At 34.7% G+C, this 16,324-nt stretch overlaps 1 long non-coding RNA gene across 3 annotated transcripts in view; it reads left to right on the top strand.

The window, feature by feature from the left end:
- Window positions 1–8,012, top strand: part of LOC130856563 (uncharacterized) — an 82,259-nt gene extending 74,247 nt beyond the window's left edge. For all 3 annotated transcript variants that reach the window (XR_009054620.1, XR_009054619.1, XR_009054621.1), the window contains one exon: window positions 5,104–8,012. This is a non-coding gene — a long non-coding RNA (uncharacterized LOC130856563). The remainder of the gene's footprint in view (window positions 1–5,103) is intronic.
- The last annotated feature ends 8,312 nt before the right edge of the window (window positions 8,013–16,324 follow it).

The following is a 16,324-nucleotide window of genomic DNA, read 5'->3' as shown; positions in this document are numbered from 1 at the left end:
ATTTCAAGTGATGAAAGGGAAGAACCTACAACCAAGAATACTCTGCCCAGCAAGGATCTCATTCAGATTCAACAGAGAAATCGAAAGCTTTACCGACAAGCAACAGCTAAGAGAATTCAGCACCACCACACCACCCCTTCAACAAGTGCTAAAGAAGCTTCTCTAAGCAGGAAACACAAGAGAAGAAAAGGGTCTACAAAAACAAAATCGAAACAATTAAGAAAATGGTAATAGGAACATACATATCGATAATTACCTTGAATGTACATGGACTAAATGCACCAACCAAAAGACACAGATTGGTTGAATGTATACAAAAACAAGACCCATATATAAGCTGTCTACAAGAGACCCACTTCAGACCTAGGGACACATACAGACGGAGAGTGAGGGGATGGAAAAAGATATTCTATGCAAATGGAAATCAAAAGAAAGCTGGAGGAGCAATAGTCACATCAGATAAAATAGACTTTAAAATAAAAAATGTTGCAAGAGACAAGAAAGGACACTACATAAAGATCGAGGGATCCATCCAAGAAGAAGAGATAACACTTATAAATATATATGCACTCAATAGAGGAGCACCTCAATACATAAGGCAAATGCTAACAACTATGAGAGAAGAAATCGACGGTAACACAGTCATAGTGGGGAACTTTAACAGCCCACTTACACCAATGGACAGATCATCCAGACAGATAATTAATAAGGAAAGACAAGCTTTAAATGACACGATAAATCAGCTTGATTTAATAGATATCTATAAGACATCACATCCAAAAACAGCAGATTACACATTCTTCTCAAGTACACATGAAACATTCTCCAGGATAGATCTCATTTTGGGTCATAAATCAAGCGTTGGTAAATGCAAGAAAGTTTAAATTTTATCAAGCATCTTTTCTGACCACAACGCTATGAGATTAGAAATCAGTTACTTGGAAAAAACTGTAAAAAACACAAACACATGGAGGCTAAACAATACGCTACTAAATAACCAAGAGATCACTGAAGAAATCAAAAAGGAAATCAAAATATACCTACAGACAAATGACAATGAAAACACAATGATCCAAAACCTATGGGTTGCAGCAAAAGCAGTTCTAAGAGGGAAGTTTGTAGTGATACAGTCCTACCTCAAGAAACAAGAAACATCCCAAATAAACAATCTAATGTTACACCTAAAGAAACTAGAGAAAGAAGAGCAAACAAAACCCCAAGTTAGTAGATGGAGAGACATCATAAAGTTCAGAGCAGAAATAAATGAAATAGAGACAAAGAAAACAATAGCAAATATCAATAAAACTGAAAGCTGGTTCTTTGGGAAGATAAATAAAACTGATAAACCTGTAGCAAGTCTCATCAAGAAAAAGAGGGAGAGGACTGAAATCAATAAAATTAGAAATGAAACAGGAGAAGTTACAATGGACACCGGAGAAATAAAAAGCACCATAAGAAATTACTACAAGCACCTATATGCCAATAAAATGGACAACCTGGATGAAATGGACAGATTCTTAGAAAGGTATAACCTTCTAAGACTGAATCAGGAAAACATAGAAAATATGAACAGACCAATCACAAGTAATGAAATTGAAACTGTGATTAAAAATCTCTCAACAATCAAAAGTCCAGGACCAGATGGATTCACAGGTGAATTTTATCAAATATTTAGAGAAAAGCTAACACCCATCCTTCTCAAACTCTTCCAAAAAATTGCATTGGAAGGAACACTCTCAAACTCATTTTATGAAGCCACCATCACTCTGATACCAAAACCAGACAAAGATACTACAAAAAAAGAAAACTACAGACCAATATCACTGATGAATTTAGATGCAAAAATCCTCAACAAAATATTAGCCAACAGAATCCAACAACACATTAAAAGTATCATACACCATGATCAAGTGGGGTTTATCCCTGGAATAAAAGGATTCTTCTTTATATGCAAATCAGTCAATGTGATACACTCTATTAACAAATTGAAGGATAAAAACCACATGATCATCTCAATAGATGCAGAAAAAGCTTTTTACAAAATTCAACACCCATTTATGATAAAAACTCTCCAGATGGTGGGCATAGAGGGAATCTACCTCAACATAATAAAGGCCATATATGACAAACCCACAGCAAACATCATTCTCAGTGGTGAAAAACTCGAAGCATCCTCTAAGATCAGGAACAAGACAAGGATGTCCACTCTCTCCACTGCTATTCAACATAGCTTTGGAAGTCCTTGCCACAACAATCAGAGAAGAAAAAGAAATCAAAGGAATCCAATTTGGAAAAGAAGTAAAACTATCACTGTTCGCAGATGACACAATATTATACATAGAAAACCCTAAAGATGCCACCAGGAAACTACTTGAGCTAATCAATGAATTTGGTGAAGTTGCAGGATACAAAATTAACACACAGAAATCTCTTGCATTTCTATACACTAACAATGAAAGATCAGAAAGAGAAATTAAGGAAACAATCCCATTCACCATTGCAACAAAAAGAATAAAATACCTAGGAATAAACCTAACTAAAGAGGTAAACGACCTGTGCTCAGAAAACTATAAGACACTCATGAAAGAAATCAAAGATGACACAAACAGATGAAGGGACATACCATGTTCTTGGATTGGAAGAATCAACATTGTGAAAATGACTATACTACCCAAAGCAATCTACAGATTCAGTGCAATCCCTATCAAGTTACTCATGGCATTTTTTACAGAACTAGAACGAAAAATCTTAAAATTTGTATGGAGACACAAAAGACCCCGGATAGCCAAAGCAATCTTGAAAAGGAAAGATGGAGTTGGTGGAATCAGGCTTCTTGATTTCAGGCTATACTACAAGGCTACAGTGATCAAGACAGTATGGTACTGGCACAAAAACAGAAATACAGATCAATGGAACAGGATAGAAAGCCCAGAGATAAACTATAGTCAATTAATCTATGACAATGGAGGCAAGGATATACAATGGAGAAAAGGCAGCCTCTTCAATAAGTGGTGCTGGGAAAACCAGACAGCTACATGGAAAAGAATGAAATTAGAACACTCCCTAACACCATACACAAAAATAAACTCAAAATGGATTAAAGATGTAAATGTAAGGCCAGACACTATAAAACTCCTAGAGGAAAACATAGGAAGAACACTCTTTGATGTAAATAACAGCAAGATCTTTTTTGATCCACCCCCTAGAATAATGGAAATAAAAACAAAAATAAATAAGTGGGACCTAATGAAACTTCAAAACTTCTCCACAGCAAAGGAAACTATAAGCAAGACAAAAAGACAACCCTCAGAATGGGAGAAAATATTCGCAAACAAATCAACAGACAAAGGATTAATCTCCAAAATATATAAAGTTTATCCAGCTCAATATCAAAAAAACAAACAACCCAATCAAAATATGGGCAGAAGACCTAAATAGGCCTTTCTCCAAAGAAGACATACGGATGGCCAAGAGGCACATGAAAAGCTGCTCAACATCGCTAATTATTAGAGAAATGCAAATCAAAACTACAATGAGGTATTACCTCACACCGGTGAGAATGGGCATCATCAGAAAATCAACAAACAGTAAATGCTGGAGAGGGTGTGGAGAAAAGGGGACGCTCTTGCACTGTTGGTGGGAATGTAGACTGATACAGCCACTATGGAGAACAGTATGGAGGTTCCTTGCAAAACTAAAAATAGAACTACCATATGACCCAGCAATCCCACTGCTGGGCATATACCCAGAGAACACCATAATTCAAAAAGGCAAATGCACTCCAATGTTTATTGCAGCACTATTTACAATAGTCAGGACATGGAAGCAACCTAAATGTCCATCAACAGATGAATGGATAAAGAAGTTGTGGTGCATACATACAATGGAATATTATTCAGCTGTAGAAAGCAGTGAAACTGGGACATTTGTAGAGACATGGATGGACCTAGAGACTGTCATACAGAGTGAAGTGAGGCAGAAAGAAAAACAAATAATGCATATTAACACATATATGCGAACTATAGAAAAATGGTACAAATCAACCGGTTTGCAAGGCAGAAATAGAGACACAGATGTAGAGAACAAACATATGGACACCAAGTGGGGAAAGCGGGGAGGGTTGGTGTGGGATGAATTGGGAGATTGGGATACCAAATTGTATGCTCTAAGTATGTGCAGTTTATTGTAAAAAAATGAAAAAATTAAAAATTAAAAAACAAAACAAAACAACAACAAAAATCATCTATGGAATAAAAAACTCAGATGCAAAGAAAAAAGAAAAAAGAAAACAAAGAGGTAAGTTGATGAGGGATGCAGCTGTGAATACAATTGATCTTTTACTCAAACAACTTTTCTATGCAAAGTCTTTTGATTTAAAAAAATCTGCTATTTAACAGTGCCAACTTTTTTCAGTATACAAAGACTAACTACAAACTTTAATGTCTCAGGTTGAAATGTATAGCATAACTTTTTTTTTTTTAATAGCTTTCAGTGGTCTCATTTTTTTCAGCAATCCCTTTTATGTGTTGTATAGAGATACAGCCAGAAAAATGAAAGGCAGTTTTCCTCCAGAGAAATAACAGGAAAGCTCTAATTTAAAGGGAATGGCAGGGTGTGTATTAATGTAATTGGCAAGCACAGAATCTACTCTAAGATGTGATTTTTAGTATAAAAGCATAGTGGAGGAAAATGCATTCATCTATGATATCAGGAGATCTCCATTCTAATTCCAGCTGAGCTGACTATTTTTTACATAAATTCTGGCATGTGTTATATCTTCTCTGGGCCTGAGACATATAAAATGAAAAGGTTCATCTAGAAAATATTTAACATCCCTTCCAAATATGAGTGTCTATGACCATGTAGAGTTGGGAATGACAAACTATTAACAGAAGTAAAGAGCCTTCTGACCATTGGGCAATTTCTCGTCCGTTGTGAAATCCCTCTAAAGGCATCTCATGTCAGATTGGAATATAAAAATGTTTCAAGATAGAATAAGCATCAAACTAAAAGGAATATTTTAAACACTTATTCCATATAGGAAAATACATTACAGAGAAAGGGCAAGGAATAAGTCTATCTTATTTATTTCTCTCTTTCCAGTGCCTGACCCAGAGCAACACATAAGAAGCAATCAAATAACTACTGGTTGAACGAATAAATGCATATACTTTGTTACAGTGAAAAAAAGTGTTTGTAAAAAAAAAAAAGGAAAAAAAAAAGGTAAAATACTGCACTAGCTTCCTTTGATCCCATGTCATCTCCACTCTCAGAGGATGCAGGCCAGTGCAGAGAAGAGGTGGATTTTGAGTCTCTGACTCAACCCAAGGCACTGTGTCCATGAGTGACCACTGCATTCCTACATTGGTTCCCCAGTCATTGAGTAGAAGCATTTAATCCCAGTGCTGATGAGTAGGTTTCTGCATTAACCAAAGCTTAGCCTCTTTTGCTGGTAATGCCCTCTGCTGCCTTATTTCAGAGCCCGAGTCTTCTATCTCCCCATTATTATGAGTGTCACTCAGAGTCAAGTTTCTACCTTGGTCACTCCTATACATTATGATTACACTAAGTTGCCAGCTTCCACCATGTCCCAGTTGTAGTTGGGGACAGGAGTAGCTTTTTCAGATTCCTATAACTGTGTATAGAAACCCTTCGCTTAAATTCCAATTTAAAGCAAGGTCCTGTTATCCATGGTCCTCAGTTTCCTCCTTCTAATACTTATCTTATCTGCCTAGAGTTCTGAATATCACATACCTGCCTTTTCCATCCTGTGGCTATTTTTGGAACTCCTTCCTATGCAGCCTTCTTGCTGCCTTGCTCCTCTGAGGGAATCTCCACTTACAGATAGACCTGACATGAAAGCCAGCTTAAAACTTCTGTAGCTTGATATAAATAAATCATCACATCTGCCAAGTTGTTCTGAGTTGTAACATTGGTTTCACCTATTGAAGCAATTAACAGTGCTTTCCATTTTTGGATCTATGAGAACATGATCTGACAAGAATAATAAGTATTTAGACCATAAATTCTGAAATTAACAACCAGTGAGAAAAATGTTATCAGGACTTCTGATTTTACCACAAAGAAGTTTTGCATCATACTGTTTTTGAAACAAAAAGGAAAGGAAAATAAAGTTCACCCATGATCTTATTCTTTAAAATGGTGTGAAAAAGAACTGAAAGTTTTTTCCTCTACTCTTTCTAATCCTATTGCCTGGAGAAAATGTTAGTATTTATCAAATATCTATCTTGTGCTAGGAACTGCTGTAAGCCCTGAGGATATAGAAGTAAACAAACAAACAAACAAAAAACCTTCATGAAGCTTATATTTTGATTGGGAAAAAATGCAAATGGAAGAAAAGTGAAAAAATAATGATAAGTGGTAAGAAGAAAAATAACGTTGGGATGGAGAAAAGAAGTGTTAGGGAGTATATACTGAAATTTTAGATTGTGAAGCTGGGAAAATTTGACAGAGGGATTGATATATCAAACCATACAAACCTCTGGAAAAGAACGTTCCAGGCAGATGAAATTGCCAGAACTAAGGCTTTGAGTTGAGTGTGACTTTAATTTCTGAGGACAGCAAGAAGACCTGTGTGGATGGAGTGGAGGGTAAAGGTAAAAAAGAAGTGATATTATTAGCAGATGGGAGTGGGATGGGGGAGGGCCAAGGATATATGTCAAAGTACTTTGAGTTTTATTTGAGGCAGATGAAAGATATTTTGGAAGACTTTGAAAATAGGGTGACATAATCTCAGTCTAGTTTTAAAGGCTCATGATGGCTGTGTTGACAAAATACTAAAGGGGGCAAAGTGTGAAGGAGAGAGGCAACAAAAATTTGTAAAAATTAAGGCCAGGAATGAGTTTGGAATAGTGTAGTCTTAGGAATCCTAGTAATTGAATTTTGAGTATAATTTGAAGGTAAAGCCAAAAGGATTTCTTAATAGTTTAGATGTGGGGCATGAGACAAATAGGGGATTCAAGGATGACCCCAACATTTTGAGTCTAAAGAACTGGAAAGACAGAGTTGTCATAAAGTGAGATGGGGCAACTGTTAGAGCAAGTTTGGGATGGCTTAAGGATCAGAAGTTCAATTTTAGACATGTTAACTTTGAGATGATTATGTGTTGTTCAGGTGGAGATGTAAGTAAGCAATTGGATGTGAGCTTTGAGTCAGGGGAGAAGAGATTCAGAATGGAGCTACAAGTCTGGGTTTTAAACATTTAGATGGTATTTAAAGACAGAGAATGGATTCAGTTACCGAGGATGTGATTGTAGATGACATGAGAACTGATTTAAGGACAGATCTTTGGCAAACTTTAAAGTTTAGGTAACTGGAAGGAGTAGAGAAATTAGCAAAGGAAAACAAGAATAAGGAACCAGAGATTTAAGGAAAATACTAGCTGAATATGGTAGCTTGTGAGTTAAGAGTAAAAAGTGATTTAAGGAGTTTATCCTATAATTATATAGATCATATATGTGTGACCAAGTATATATAGGTTTACATATGCATATATGTGTGTTTACATGGGAAACGTTTTTTATTTCATAAAATGAGATCATGCTGTACCTAATCATCTAAAATCTGTTTTTTAAAAATGAATTTATTATGAAACATTTTTTGTATCATCTTTACTCTTAAGATTAAAGATGTTTTATTTTCAAATTCTTGACTTTCTAGCATTATTAAAACAAAGTATCATGATGAAATTTAAAAACACATGCATACAAAGTACAGTGAAAATATTGGCTGTGAATTTTTTAAGTAACACTTGTTCTTTTCTATTTAGTTAGCAAAAATTCCCTTTGTAAAATTAGGAAACCAAAAGGGGGGAAAAACAAACCAAGGATAAGGGAGTAGGAAACAAATGTGAAAAAAGACAAATTGTTCTTATTTCTTTCAATTTTTGTTAGTTCATATCAATGCTTGCTGATTCTTTTTTATTAGAATGAGGAAGTAAGCTTTGAATAGAGCAGAAATTTTTATGAAAAAAAATTATGAAACAGCTAACAGTTTCCACTTATTCTTACCAGAGATAAAAGTAACGTTTTTTCTAAGATTCTAACATCTGTTGGTTTCACAAAGACAAACTCTATGGCAAATCACCTATGTGGGAGCTTCATGGTTTTCATTAGACAGGAGAAATGAAAAAGAAATAAATTAACAGTAGTTACAATGTGTTACTATTTGCACATTTAAGACAGGAAAAAATATGGTGCATTATTTCACTCCATGTGGAAAACAATGAATGAGTTGAAGACATTCTATTAGAAGATATGAATAGAGTATCCCTCAAAGACTCTTTTCAATAGCACCCAGGTTTCCACCATATGAGGGCAATTTTCAAAAGTGAATTGGCTATGTCACAAGATATTTCATCTACTAAAACACATGATAATTAAACAAACAATTGTTGAAAATTGACTACACACCAGAAACTATGGTCGGCACTTAATATTCTGTATAATATTTCATATAATTCACTGTTGCTCAGGGGTGTATAGAAATATTCATTTTAAAGTAATGCTCTCGAGAAAACAGAAATCTTATAGTGCATACTTTGATTTCATTAGTTGGAAGTAAGTACACTGGCCTATATAATTTTTCAATCAATGTTCTTATGATTCAAGTGTAATAATGAATTAGACATGTCATTTACAAATTTCTGAGTACTTACAGTAGACATAAGAACAACATTAAATTTTGCTGTATGGAAAACTATCACTGAAAATAAATAACAAAGGTGGGAAAAGCTAGTCTTTTTGTTCTTTATCAACAGCATATTAAATGCAGTTCTCCTTCTTCTTCATTTATATGTTTTATTTTGGAAAAATCAGTTGGATTAAAGTAGATTTCATGTCCAAAATCGTTTGTTGAACAGATTTGTAGTAAACAAGTAGGAAAGGATTGCATATTGCAGAAAAAATTCTGAACAAACATTCATTTGAACCAGGCATGTAATCTCTGCTCTGCTTCTAACTGACTATTTAAACTTATCGTTTAGGTATGCCCTCTGTTCTGCTCTTTGTAAAATAAAGAAAGCAAACCATGACTATGCTCTCATTCATGAGAACAAGGCAATGGGATGCTGAGATGCAACTTCTAGATTAGAAGCCGGTTCAATTGGAGAATCCTATTGTGGGTAAATACAGAATATTTTTGGTAGCCTTGAAAGTAAGAGAAAGTTATCAGGATATGTGAGCCTTATTTCTGTTTTTAGGAATGATAGTTACTGTGTGTAGACTCTTTTTCCCTTTTCCTTTCCTACAGAAGTAGTTTTTCTTTCAATTTGTTCTGTTTCATCTAAGGATTTTTGTTTGTTTTCTGATTATACTTTTCAAGTATTTGAGTTAAAATTGCTTTTAGTTTCTCTTCTCTTTCCTTGCTTTCATATTTTGTCCTTTCCCTTCACACTTCCTCCAAATTGACTCCTTGCAACGTCAATTGTTGCCTTTAACAACAATTACATATTTTAATTTCTTATATTGTTTTTGGAAATAAATCTGAAATTTTGGGAATTAAGTTGTGTGCTTGTATTTGTATCTCCTACATCACAATAAATATTTGTTGAATAACCAACTTCAGCCCTGTCTCCACTGGCTGATTTATGTTTCTTTCCTATAGATGCCAATCTTTCCTGTGTTTTGAGGAGAACATGCAATTGACATTCTAAATTGTCATTCTAAAGGTCCTTTTTCTCTCAGAAAACAATTTTTCAAAATTAAGCTCTTACTCTAATTCTTCATGAGAGTTCTTGCCTTTTCTAGGGCCTCATTTCATTGTTTGCTTGTTAGTTGAATATTTAGTTACCCTTGGATGTGTTGTGCTGAGTTTGGACTTAGAATTTGGTGGAGCTGAGAATTTCAGCCCTTTCACTGTGTACTTATTCTGCTCTAGGGTACTACAAGTGTCCCCACTCAGAACTAGACCAGGAGGCCAGGTTGATGCACAAGGATTCTAGCTCACTATATGATGTTCAGTAGAGATTTATTGAAAGTGGTACCGGTAGATTGAGGTTCAACCTCATGCTGGTTTTTCCAAACTGAGAGATTTCCTGTTCTTTTCTATTGAATTACTCATATTTTGTGCTGGTCTCAGCCTATCTATAGCTAATGTTATGGCTGAACCAGTCCTTGTGGTTACTATGATTGCAAGATGCCCTCAGCAGTAACTGTTAGGAAACTTTGAAAGAGACAAGCTTTATTACTTACAAGTCCTGAAAATTACATGGTACACCTGGGGCCACAGAGCGAGATTGAGGGGAGAGGAAGTGCGCCTATGGGCCAGCGGTTCTGCTTTTATTAAGGTCAAGGATGAGGGTCTAGGGTTTTAGCAGCTCACTCTTTATTGATGAATTTAAAACATAAGAGTGGGAATTTAAAGTGCAAGAAGAGAAGAAACAAGTGGTCCAAATGGTCAGCTATTGAAATCAACAAAGATCTTTTAAATAAAAGAACCTGTGGGGGTGGTGTGGGATAGTGGCTGACTCTTTATCTAGACATGTGGCTGACAATGTATTTATTCAAGATAGACATTTCTGAAGTGGATGCCTCTTTCAAGTGGACGCCTCAGCACTCAAAGCTTGTCAGGCATTTTCATGAAAATTAAAAAAAAGACAAAAAAACAAAACAAAACACAACTGTTAAGAGTTTACACTATAAGACTAAAGATATGAAACACTATACCCCAAACCATGCAGTGCTTCTGATGCTCTTCCTATCTTTCCTGACAACAGTTTCTTCTTTGGCAATTTAGTATTACATGTTACAATGTGTTTCTATATCTTATATCCAATTTCCTGCCGTGTCACCCTACTAGGTGTTATATCATTGAAGGAGTCCAGGCAAAAAACAGCTAATAGAAGTGGCTGAAGGTGACTGGCTCTGTCTGCAAAGATATGTGAACAAAAAAAGGAACAAAGAGGGTTGCTCATCATTCAGTTCCAAAAGGGTTAAGCTGCAACCTACTGCAGTTGCCCAAGACAGTGTACCTAGTGGAGAATTCAGAGGGAAAAAGCAAGATGAGTTAATCTGTTCTTTGGATTAAGTGTCCCTAGATAGTTAGATGCGTATCTCAGTAAAAATTTCAATAACCTCAGATTCTTGCATCTTCCCGTACATAGAAAAGCACTAAAATCATGAACTTGAAATATCTGTTCTTTGTGATTAGCTGTAATTTTTTACCAAAATATTTGCTTGAGTGCATGTATTTCCTATCCCCTCAAAATTCATATATATGCTGGCTCCTCCCCTACCTCTTCAGAGCAGTTCATCAGAGCTGTCTCCCTGGCTATAGTCCTCAGTAAGACCCTGAATAAAATAAAATCACAGCACTTAGCTTTTGTATTTTTCATTAGGTCAACAGTTTGTCCCCTCCTGTTTGGGAGTATGAATGACAATTTTGTGTGTCATGGAACTAGAGGGGTCAACAGGCAAATATCAGCAAATTGTGCTGAGATCAATATCTTTTTCAGCCTCTCTTTTTTTTTTTTTAAGTTTGGGGACGTGAATGGGGGTAAGGAGAGAGGTGGTTCTCTGTTGTGTTCTAATTCAGAGGATGGTGGTGTGGTATTCCAAGGATATATTTCTCAACACATAACCATTGATATGCACTAAATAGGAATAGATCCCTATTGTTTTCCTTTACATTTAGTTTACTCTGTTTTCAGTCCTTGACATTTTGGTCTTTTTGTATATTTTCACAGATATTTACTGTGAAGTTGAGAGAAGGCACATCATGCACTACATAATGTTTACATGTGAACAAAAGAGCATTTGAAGCTCATCTGAAATCAAAGCCACTATTCCAGATTGCTGGTTATATATGCCCATATTTCCTCTAACCTTTCTGTGACAGTTATTAGATTGGGCTGTAAAAATTTGAGAGTATATTGAAAAACACATAAAGAAGCACTTTCATAGAGAAATGCAAGGTCATAGCAATAAAGGATCCAGGTCTCAACTTTTATACTAGTCTACTTGTAAGTTCTTAAACAAAAATATGCCACTCCATCTCTATAAAAGTTAAAAGGCAATGAGAATTAGAGAAATCCCTTATTCAAATTTCTAAGAAATGATTTCCAAATTTTCATATGTCCACATTATGCTCTGAATCCAATTGTAAATAAAGGCTTATATTGTTATAAATAAATACATAAATATACTAGGCAGAGAAATGAATTTTGAGCTTGAAATCAAGAATTTTCCAAGTCCATCACCAACTAATTGTGATATTGATCATAATCATTAATTACAAAATTATGGAATTTTAAATGTTCCTTAAAAATCGGTTAGAATAGGGGACTTCCCTGGCAGTCCTGTGGCAGAGACGAGTCAGCGTTTCCGCTGCGGGGGGTACAGGTTTGATTCCTGGTTGGGTCCTGCATCTCACGAGGTATGGCCAAAAAAAACATCAGAATAATGGTTCAGTGTATTATAAGCTATGTCTTCTTTTGATAAATTTGAAAATGTGATGTTCTGTCAGAGTATGGTAACTCTTCCATGGGATATTTGCTGCTTTTTATTGATAATTACTGGAATATGTTTTCCTATTCAAACTGGTGTAGAGGTAAAGTTTTAATACACATAATTTATTTTGGAACTAAGAGAACATAATATTGAATATATGATAGAAAACTACAATCTAGAAATGTTGCCGTTCCATCTTCTCAGTTAAAAATAAATTATTTAGATTAATGTCTTGATTTTAGACACAATAAAAGTTGTGGAGAAGTGTGCTATTTTGTCAAATGTTGCACTATTCATAAATGGAAGAACCCAGGCCCTGACTCAGCCTTCCCACAATATTATGGAGTCTAGCAAAACAGGATCCATTGACACTGCTCCCTAAATTGACATCATCTGATCAGTACTCTACTCTTTTCTGATTGTCCTTTATGTACTATGTCAGTTAGAATTGTTTTATGCTGTTCTGCTACCCTTATCATCTAACTTTTATCCTTAAGATCACAAAATGGTTGTTGAAATTCTAAGCCTGGCACTTAACCACAGTTATATGAGGGGAAAGAGGAGTGAGTAGGAAGTGGTGGTGCTTTCTTGCAATAAATCACATTATGTCTTATTAACCCAGAAATATGTTATATGACCAGCCATATTTGCAAGGAAATCAAGAAGCAAGTTTTTTATTTGTTTTAAGCAGGCTATTGACACCTCAAGTAAAATTCAATCCACTTCTGAATATCTAGCATTCGGTAGACATTGAGCAATGGGCAATATCTACAACACATACACTTGCTTTACTGGGTTTTTTTTTTTTTTAACTTTTTTTTAAATTTTATTTTTATTTATTTATTTTTGGTCTTCATTGCTGTGCATGGTCTTTCTCTAGTTGTGGCGAGCAAGGGCTACTCTTCGATGCATTGCATTGGCTTCTCATTGCAGTGGCTTCTCTTATTGTGGAGCATGGGCTCTAGGGCACACAGGCTTCAGTCGTTGTGGTGCATGGGCTCAGTAGTTGCGGCTCGCCGGCTCTAGAGCACAGGGTCAGTAGTTGTGGTGCACAACCTTAGTTGCTCCTCAGCATGTGGGATCTTCTGGGACTGGGGATCAAACCCATGTCTCCTGCACTGGCAGGCGGATTCATAATCACTGAGCCACTAGTCCCTGTATTACTGTTGATATGCATGGATATTTGTAGCAATTGTCAAGAGTAGCTAAATTAATAGGATGCATTATTTATGTCACATTCGAATAATAAAATATTTTTAAATTTTTATTTGCCCACTCTGCAATTCTTCTAGTACATATAATCTTTTCCATTTAAATTCAAGTTTCTATTGATAATCAATATTGATCTCTTTTTAATATCAGTGATTGATAAATTACATACTGTCATGATGGGAATTTTTTATTCTTGTGAATTAGTTACATTCTTCTAGGTCTGATGAATGGCACATTTGAGTCAACCTGCTCATTAAAGTCTTATGAACATCAGAGTGAACCTTGACTATATTGTAAGCTAGAAATGTACTTTTTTAATAAAAAAATTTCCAACAAGAATATTACACTTGTAGGATACATTTCACAATTTTTTGTAAAGAACTTGCCTTTTAGATTATCCTTTTATAATAATGTTTTTCTCAGGTGATCAATAAAAGTTGACTATTAACAAGATAGTGACATATTCTCTGGAAACTATATAGACTACAATAGTTCTGTGTTTTCAGGTAAGTACATATTTATGCCTAATGAACAACTAGATTTGGGGTTACTGTGAAATTTGAAATGCCTGATGAGAACTTGTGCCTAAATAGGTAGAAAAGTAAATGAAATAATCTTCATAGACAAGGATTCTCCTTAAAAAAAAAAAAAAAGTGTTTTAGTACCTTAAAGAGCACAGAAGAATGACTGACAATAACCTTAAAGAACAGCTTCCTAAATCACTATTTTAAATTCTTTTTTCTTAAAGAGTTCTGTTTATTTTGTCCTTATGATACCATGTATCTCATCAACTCTCAAAAACTTAGCCGTCAGAGTTCCTTAAAAGGAGGCATAAGTAAAAATAAACTCAGATTTCTTTTTCATGAAAAGCATGATTTTTAAATGATGTTACAGTTCCTGGCCAAGGCTTGAGGCACAAAATTATAAAATTAATAATGAAAATAATGTATGATGAACTATGAATTATGGATCTGCACAGTGTTTTGTAGGAATATTTCTAAATTCTGGGAAATAGCAATTTTTCTCAATATTTAAAATTGTTTCATGAAGGAGACACCTAAAATAGTATGGAGGATGAGCTATAGTTTGCTAGAATAAAGCTGATGAACTGATGTTCAAACTGACAGACCATGGGATCCCTCAATTCAATAATCACAGTGGTTGCAATAGGAAAGAAGTAACTATAGTAATTTTTTACCAACATTACTAAATTTATATGGATATATAGTAGATTTATATGATATATTGCATATGACCAATAAAATGTTAAATAAAAATAGAGTGAAAAAATAAAATTACATTTCTAGAATAGCAATATTTTCTAGGCTGGGTAAAGTATTTAAGAATACAGACTCAGAACTTGGATTACACAGATTCAACTTAAGCTTCTTTCTCTTACTAGCTGTCATCTGGTAGGGTTACTTGTGTAATATCAGAGGGTAGAATTTACATTCTATTGAATATTGTATTCTTAAGAATGTGAATGACACTTCCAGGCATTGTAAATGCTTACCTGCTCTGTGTCTCAGTATCGTCAACTGTAAAATGGGTGTAATCATAATACTTTATCTTGTGAGTTTGTTGTGAGGATTAAATGACATAATAAATGTAAGGAGTTTATTAAAATACCTGACATATAGTATGTATTTACTTATTAAGTGGTATTAGTAAGTGCTGCCTCTATTAGTAAAATAAATATAGACTGTCAGGTTCAACATTTCCTAATTTGTTTCTATACCATCTCTAGCCTTTCCTTCAGCTTTATTTATTTAAGCTTTCATAGGAAAAACTTTTCTCTGAATTTCCATTTGAGACCAGACAAGAATCCATTATAAATGACATTTTATGGAACTCCTCTATTTATGGAACTTCCGGTTTTAACTATATCTGCCATGAAAAGTCAAAGTTATGGCAACATGTTTTGGTATACATGAAATACTTGGGAATATCTAAACCCCAACCCAAATCCTTGATGTGGACACACACATACACACACAGCCGAGCATGCACGTATATATACACAGATACACACTTGCTTGGAAAGCACTTTTAACAAAAAATAAATTAAGTTGACAGAAAATAATAGCAGGTGGCTCATGTGCAGTAAAAATGGTTCATGCTGTCAATACTATAGGTGTACTCCACCTAAATTGTACTGGTTAAACAAGTAAAGAGTTTGCCTGCTAAATTTTAACTTAGAGCTAAGATTTTTGGTAGGCTACTAATATCCCCCCAAATAATTCAGTCTTCACTCCACAGCTTCAGCTATATGCTATACAACTAGTTCTTCTAGGCTACCCCTAAAACTGGTCCGTTTTTAGTCAAATGTTAGGATATCAAATGAGCAGATTGGTGAAAAAATAGAAAAAAATAAAACGGGCACTTACATTTGTTAAGTTTTTAATATTATTACATTTCTTAAATGTAACTATTAAATAATTTCAGAAAATTAAGAACTGTGTTTTCTGTGTGTAAAAATATATATATTTATATATATATTGTATACACAATATCTATGCATAAAGCTTGTGAAAAAACATAGCTGAAAAACTTTATTTTCTTCATGTGTTTTATTATTATTTCAGAAAAATGAAAATTTTATCTATTGTCTTCACACAGTCTCAGAAAAGAGAGCAATGCAGCCA

The sequence above is a fragment of the Hippopotamus amphibius genome, chromosome 7 (assembly GCF_030028045.1).
Source record: "Hippopotamus amphibius kiboko isolate mHipAmp2 chromosome 7, mHipAmp2.hap2, whole genome shotgun sequence".
NCBI lineage: Eukaryota > Metazoa > Chordata > Mammalia > Artiodactyla > Hippopotamidae > Hippopotamus > Hippopotamus amphibius.
The sequence above is the reverse complement of the archived record's forward strand: the minus strand, read 5'-3'. Positions and strand labels throughout refer to the sequence as shown.